We start from the raw sequence: 7,966 nt of genomic DNA, 5'->3' as shown, positions 1-7,966 counted from the left end.
TAATGATGCGACAGCCTCATTGTGGACACAGGAACACTTTAGGGAATTTTTTCCAGCTTTGCCTGATGTCCACTCTGATTTCAGGATGTGATGATTAGATTTTGAGGGTCAAAGGTTAAAGATCAAGGTCAATGGAGCAAGAGTTCATCCCTTACCCATGAGTGAGATTTTTTAGGTCGTTTTGACAGATTTTTCTCAAACTCTGCACAAATCAGCTTCACACCAGTGCCATAACCTCTAATTTCCACATACTCCACTCACAGAGCGCACTACGGAGCAAACCGCTCCCTCTCTAGTCAAGACTTGCCGTTCCACTGCCCCTGCTCTGGTCTGTCTGCAGCACGGCCCAGAAGCGCCACTCCGCCACTCTTTCACTGAGCTCTGCCGAACGGCGTCGATCCATGTCCGATCGAAAAATGTGCAAAGTATGTGACCAACCTGAAAATGCATTCTGAAATCAGCATCTGGAACAAGCGACAGGAGGTCAGAGGTCACAGAGCTACTACAGCGCCAAGGCCACAATGAAAAGTCTACTTTTAAAGGTGCAGTGTGTAGAATTTCGCTGCATTTCGCCAAACAGAAACGGTGTAAATGGGATATAATTTTTATATATTTATGTGAAATATGTTAAAATAAGTGCACAATCATCCCCTTTAAACTTTCGTTTTCTTTTTACAAAATTAGAAAAAAGCTTTTTAAATTTACATTACCGCTGGTCGTGCTCACGGACGCGGACATAACGAACCGCCATGTTGTCTACAGCAACGTTTTGGGGACAGAAAGAGCGAAACGCGATTTTTAAATACGAACCTGCCCGCCGGTCCTGAAAGCTTCCTGGAAGGCAGGTGGAGAAGAAGACTGACCTATAATCTATAAAAATGATGGTTACAAACATGAATGAATAAACCCTCACCTCGTCACCGCTGTAAATGACGTTTGGCTCACCATCCTTTTTGGTCTTCACAGGCACTCGTCGCTTAGTGATGTGATGTTTTGGTAACAGATCGGCTCATTCTAAAATGTGAACGCTAGATGTCGCTAAAATTTCAAATTCTATACAATTCACCTTTAAGGAGGAAAACTGCAGAATTATACATGTACACATGGGCATAGCACAGAGGGGGGAAAGGGTGCTGATTACCCGGACCCCCAGGAGAGAGGGGCCCTTGAGGAACCTGTAAGGAAAAGTGTGTTTATATCTATTTTTTTCTTAGTAATAAGTGTCATTTTGGGGGGGGGGGGGGCTGCTCCTCCGTTAGAAATGTCCAAATAGTGTGAAATAATGCAAGTACATTTAATTTAACTGCATTAAAATTATTACCCGTAAATGGAGAAACTATGGTTAAAAAACACATTAAAATGGATAGATATTTGTAAAAATGATTCAACATTTGTTGCTTGGCTAGCTGGTTCAGGGGGGGCCCTGTGTAATATTCTTTGTGGGGGCCCTAAATCGCTAGCTACGCCCCTGCATGTACCCACAGATCCTCTGAGCAAACATAGACCTTGAACTTCCTCATGTTCTCATCCATGACAGAAGCAGAAACCAAATCATAGAATCATGTCAAAATGAACCAGAAAGGAAAAAAAATCCGCCGTTTACAGACTATTCACGTATGGACTTAAAGTTCTCCCGCTTCAGCTTCTCAGAGCTGCATGGGACTCCAGACACTTTCCAGTGCGAAGGTCGCCCCTCTTTGGTCAGAGCAGGTCGAGTGCAGGTGGAGTATGTGGAAATTGGAGGTAAATGAATGAAAGTGCCTGGTATGGCATTGCTTTGCGTGCTCAGATGTCTTTATTTCTCCTCAGACAGTCGACACTGAGGGCTTTTATTCTGAATGTTTACAAACAGGATGGAGATTCTTTAGACCAGCATGTGAGCTTGATAGTTTTGTGTCAGTGTCAGGCATGAATGTGGATATTATTGATAAAAAGGTAAGTGGACTTATGCTTGTAGAACACTTTGACTCCTTGGAGCATTTTCACACCGACATCGTTTTTTTCTAATCCCTTTCAAACTCACCAATGAAGACATGGAAGCAGGGTTATTCATGTGGACATGTGACTGCAGGAGCTGGGGATTGAACCCCCAACCTTCTTATCATGAGATGACTGCCTCTACCCACTGAACCACAGTCTGAAGATCTATAAACAGCACATTATTTTCCCTGAATGCATCACTGTGTCTAGTTTGCAAAAGAAGCCAACCAAATCTGAAAGAGAGAGGAGAAAGGAAACTCCTGGTGCCTGCTCATCTCCCTCTTTCTCCTCGTCCACGTCGCCGTGGGCAACAGAGAGGGGGTAAAAAGCTGTCAGGATACAATCGGAATCAGTGCACGCTTGTTTACACTGTGTACAGTTAGAACCTGCAGTCTGAGATGAACTGATATCCTTCTGGAGGTCAAAGGTCAAGGGCCAGGGTCGTTGGTCCTCATGTTTATCCCAGGCTCGCAAATGCAGCGTCTCTGGAAATCTTTGAGTGATTTTCTTCAAACTTTGTCCACTCAGTCTAAAGTCTGAAACAGGGGGATTTTAGAGGTCAAGGTCATGACCTTGGTTATTAGATTTCTGCACATTTACCCTCCAGCCCTCCACCACTGTATCCTCACATTCCTGCAATGGTGGCGGTAAACAACCAGGAAGTAACCCCGGTTTAGACCCACATCCAGAACTCCTTAGATAAGCATCCAAACATCTGAATTAACCGCCCAGATAATGAGTAATTTTAGTTCTTTTGGCCAATGTTGATGTTTCTTTTGTTTTAAAGACAACACTGTCTTTAAAATCCTGTTATATCATCTTCACAAATTTAGCCTTTTAACCATGAGGGAAGGAGCATTTTTATCCCAGTATCATTAATCCAGTATCCTGGGAAACTGGCCAAAAAGCTCTGCTACCACAGAACCGTTTAAACTCTCTGTTTTATCATCCAAACCTCTGAGTCTGGCCGGCGTTCGGCTCTCCTGTCGGTGTTGTGTAGTGTTTTTGTGTCATTGTTGCTCACTCTAAATCACCGCCCGCCTGCGGCTCTGATTTCTGTTCCTTCAGTAAAAACGCTCCCTCAGGCTGAGGCCGCCACGCCCTGAACCTCACACTCATTATGATCCATCACACACACCCTACCTGGACTCACACACACTCAGAGCCACGCCCCGTCACCATGCCAACGCCACACCTTGAACACACACACCTCATCAACACCTGGCTGGATGTCAGCGTTACACAACAGAGTTCACTTTCCAGCTACACAAACAGACGACGCTGCAGAGAGCTTTGATACTAGACAGAGATAACCCGAGTAAATACAGACGTCAGGTTTAAATCTTTTCATTTACTAAGGAGAAAAATAATGATACATGCACTATATTGCCAAAAGTATTCGCTCACCTGCCCTGACTGGCATATGAACTTAAGTGACATCCCATTCTTAATCCATAGGGTTTAATCTGACGTCATTCCACCCTTTGCAGCTATAACAGCTTCAACTCTTCTGGGAAGGCTTTCCACAAGGTTTAGGAGTGTGTTTATGGGAATTTTTCAACATTCTTCTAGAAGCGCATTTGTGAGGTCACACACTGATGTTGGACCAGAAGGCCTGGCTCTCAGTCTCCACTCTAATTCATCCCAAAGGTGTTCTATGGGGTTGAGGTCAGGACTCTGTGCAGGCCAGTCAAGTTGATCCACACCAAACTCTCTCATCCATGTCTTTATGGACCTTGCTTTGTGCTCTGGTGCACAGTCATGTTGGAACAGGAAGGGGCCATCCCCAAACTGTTCCCACAAAGTTGGGAGCATGGAATTGTCCAGAATTTCTTGGTATGCTGAAGCATTCAGAGTTCCTTTGACTGGAACTAAGGCCGGCCACACACTAGACGATTTTTTAATCTGAGACGATTTTAAAATCGTGAGACCACAGACTTAGGGACGATTTCCAAAGATTTTTCTTCTTTAATCCTCTGAGCGCACAAACTAGACGACTCAGCCAGACTGTCAGATCACTGGAGACCACACACCTGCTGACCTGCCAGCGACCTTGCGTGATCACGTGACTTCAGAAAAAAAAAAAAAATCATGGATGTCTGTGGATACCGTCTTGCTGTCTCTTCACAACAGGCTGTCCAGGCATGCATTACAGGTGAAGCAAAAATCATAATACAAGGGATGAAATCATGGCTGAAATTGTGTTCATGGTTGTGAGAGGTGAAAGTAGGTATGATCTGGCTGTGACACTACCTGGTCTGCACTCTCATTGCTTGTTGTGGGTACCCCATCAGCAGCACTACGACCTAGAATCGTAAACATCAACATGTTTGATGTTTATGATTCGGAATTTGGAGGCTGTGACGCAATTTGGAGCAGTAAAACAATCGTGTTGACACCACGCACTGGAGGATTATTCGGACAAATAGTCGTTTGCGACGAGGCTCCTCTCAAGATACGCCCGCACGATCGTTGGGGAGGCAAATCTTGCCCCGAATCGGGCTTAAAGTCCTGTAGTGTGTGGCCAGCCTAAGGGACCAAGCCCAGCTCCTGAAAAACAAGCCCACACCTTAATCCCCCCTCCACCAAACTTTACACTTGGCACAATGCAGTCAGACAAGTACCGTTCTCCTGGCAACCACCAAACCCAGATTCGTCACTCCAGAGAAGGCGTCTCCACTGCTCTAGGGTCCAGTGGCGGCGTGCTTTACACCACTGCATCCCACACTTTTCATTGCACTTGGTGATGTATGGCTTGGATGCAGCTGTTACCATGGAAACCCATTCATGAGGCTCTCTACCACTGTTCTTGAGCTAATCTGAAGGCCACATGAAGTTTGGAGGTCTGTAGCCATTGACTCTGCAGAAAGTTGGTGACCTCAGCATCCTCTGACCCCGCTCCATCATTTTACGTGGCCTACCACTTGGTGGCTGAGTTGCTGTTGTTCCCAATGGCTTCCACTTTGTTATAATACCACTGACAGTTGACTGTGGAATATTTAGGAGCCAGGAAATTTCACCACTGGACTTGTTGCACAGGTGACATCCTATCACAGTACCACGCTGGAATTCACTGAGCTCCTGAGAGCGAGCCATTCTTTCACTAATGTTTGTAGAAACAGTCTGCATGCCTAGGTGATGATTTTATACACCTGTGGACATGGAAGTGATTGGAACACCTGATTTACATTATTTGGATGGGTGAGTGAATACTTTTGGCAGTATAGTGTACCTCGCTCTGAGGATATTAAAGATAGTAAAACCAGTCCAATGTAGGTTAAGATGTGCTTAGTGACTGGCCATGCTAAAGTGGCTACTAGCCAATCATTTTAAAGAGTTTGGGGTCTCCAATCAGCCTTCAGGGGTCACTGATACACCGGCTCTGTCCCTGGAACGTCATTGGTGCTGCTGTTTGCTGTCCTGATCTATCAGAGTGTTATAAATCAAGATATTATTATTAATCTGGTTGCCAACATATTTATCACTCACACTGTTGTCTCAATTTAGTCATGAAAAATAAACACAAATAAATTCATCTTGTCAGAATGTTTGTTTACAGAGTTAGCATGTTAGCGCTGCTTTGTGCTGAAACTGAGAACAATGGTACGGTCTAGTACAGCGCTCATCAAGTACATCTGCACAAGGGCTAAATTTAGTCTCGGCAGAAACTCTGGGGTCAGACTCTCAAACAGACAAAAATTAGATCAGTGTTTTGGTCTGATTAACATATTATTGTGCAGCAGGCCACAAGAAGACAGGCCAGCCCACATACCACCAGTATTAACTCATTTTTGACACTTTTAACCCCTTTTTGATACTATTTGCCTCTTTAACCATTTTTTGACATTCTTTTACACCTTTTGAACCACTTTTCCTGCATGCTTTATCCCCTTTGTGTCTCTCTTTTATCATTTTTAACCACTTTTCTTCTATTTTCGCCACTCTCTAACCCCTTTTCATTACCTTTTTTGCCACTTTTGACCCATTTTGCCACACTTTAACTTCTTTTTTGCAACCTTCTTGTGAATTATTGCCCCCGTGTGCCTCTCTTTAACACCTTTTCACTACTGTGCCAGGTTATTTTTGCTATATTTCTGCCCCTTTTTGCCCCTTTTGATAGTTTAACCTAATTTTTGCCATTCTTTAACCCCTTAACCCCCGAACAGAAAGCTTTGGGGGGCCTGATATGGCCCCCGGGCCGCCTGTTGGTGGTCAGTGGTCTAGTGCGAGCTTCATGCTCTAATGTGGACCATGTTTCATTTCATTTTTAAGAATTTGTTGAGGCCCAGTCAAAAAATGGTCCCTGGGCCATAGTTTGGACACCCCTGTCCTACAGTAACTTCAGGGCTCCCCTTAGGGTCCCGGCTCATTGAGAAGCACTGGATTATGGTTTTATAACAACTTTATAAATCAGAGCTGTGCTGAGATCTGGATCTTTCATGATCAGTAACATCAGCGTTGAATCAGCTGTTTTAAATTCAGCCCAGTAAACCCGGACTAAACTGAACACTGTGTTTCAACTATGTGGACATCAGACTCCTGGTGCTGAGTAACACAACAGAGCAGAACTTTCCTCCTGTCTGAGTTTGCTGTGAAACAGAAGCCTGTAGATGACGGTGGCTGGGAGGGATCAGCTGGAAAACAACAGGCCAAAGTGAGAAGGTTTAAAAAGATGAGTCAGAATATCATCAAAAAGCTGATTTATTCCAGTGACTCAGTTCAAGAAGGTGAACTCCTGCATGGATTCACTACACACAGACTGATTTATTTAAAGTGTTTGTTTCTTTTTATTCTGATGATTATGGCTTACAGCTAATGAAAACACAGAATTAGAAAACTGTGAAAAAGTTAAACGTTGGAGAGTCATGGTGTCACGCTCTAATCAGCTGATCAACTAAAAACACCTTCAAAGGTTTCAGAGCCTTTAAATCACAGACTCAGTCACAGCAGGGGCCGGATTCTGAAACTTGGGTCTAACCTGAGGGCCTAACAGGGTCCAGATTTAACCACTGAGAGTAAACTTAAATGATTTTCACATTAAAAGGTCAACATGATCAGTTAAAAACTCAAAATCTGAGATAAAAAGTCAAACTTATAAGTTTTAAAGGTAAAAACATGACATTTAAAGTCAACATAATGGTTTTGAAAGGCAAAATATGAGATAGAATTTAAAATCATGAATTTCAAAAGTCAAAATATGAGATAATAGTCCACATGATAGCATAAATTTTAAAAGTCAAAATAAAAAATCAAATAAAATCTCAAATTCATGAGTTTTAGAAGGCAAAATATGAGAAAGAATACTGAAACCATGATTTTTAACAGTCAGAAATTGGGACAAAAGTCAAAATCATGATTTTAAGAGGTAAAAATTTGAGATAAAGTCAAAGTTAGGAGTTGAAGTGGTCAGGAAAACTAAGATAAAATTCAAAAGCTTGATATTTAACAATCAAAATATAAAATGAAAGTCTAAGTTAGAAGTTGAAATAATAGCAAAACTGCAAAAAAAATCAAAATTGTGATATCTAACAATCAAAACGTGAGATAACCACTGAAACTGTGAGTTTAAAACGTCAAAATATGAGATTAAGTTTCAAATTCATACGTTTTAAAAGTAAAAAAAATTAAAATTAAATCAAATAACATGAGTTTTAAATGTAAAAAACAAGATAGAAGTCAAAGTTAGGAATCAAAACATGAGATAAAAATCAAAATCCTGACTTTAAAAGGTTAAAACAGGATTTAAAATGTAAAATTATAAATTTAAAAGGTAAAAATATGAGAGAAAAAGTCAAAGTTATAAGATTTTAAACTTAAAATATGAAATACACCTCTACAACCATAACTTTTGTGAGATGCTAAATTGAAACTATAGAGAAAACACAAATTTCTCCTACGACTTTTTAATCAAATTATTTTTACTGTTTACTTTCTCTAATTTTTATGACTCAACAAGGATGTTATAAATCTTTAAGGTTCATGCAAA

This window comes from Cheilinus undulatus, linkage group 13 (assembly GCF_018320785.1).
Source record: "Cheilinus undulatus linkage group 13, ASM1832078v1, whole genome shotgun sequence".
Taxonomy (NCBI): domain Eukaryota; kingdom Metazoa; phylum Chordata; class Actinopteri; order Labriformes; family Labridae; genus Cheilinus; species Cheilinus undulatus.
This window is presented reverse-complemented; position numbering follows the sequence as displayed.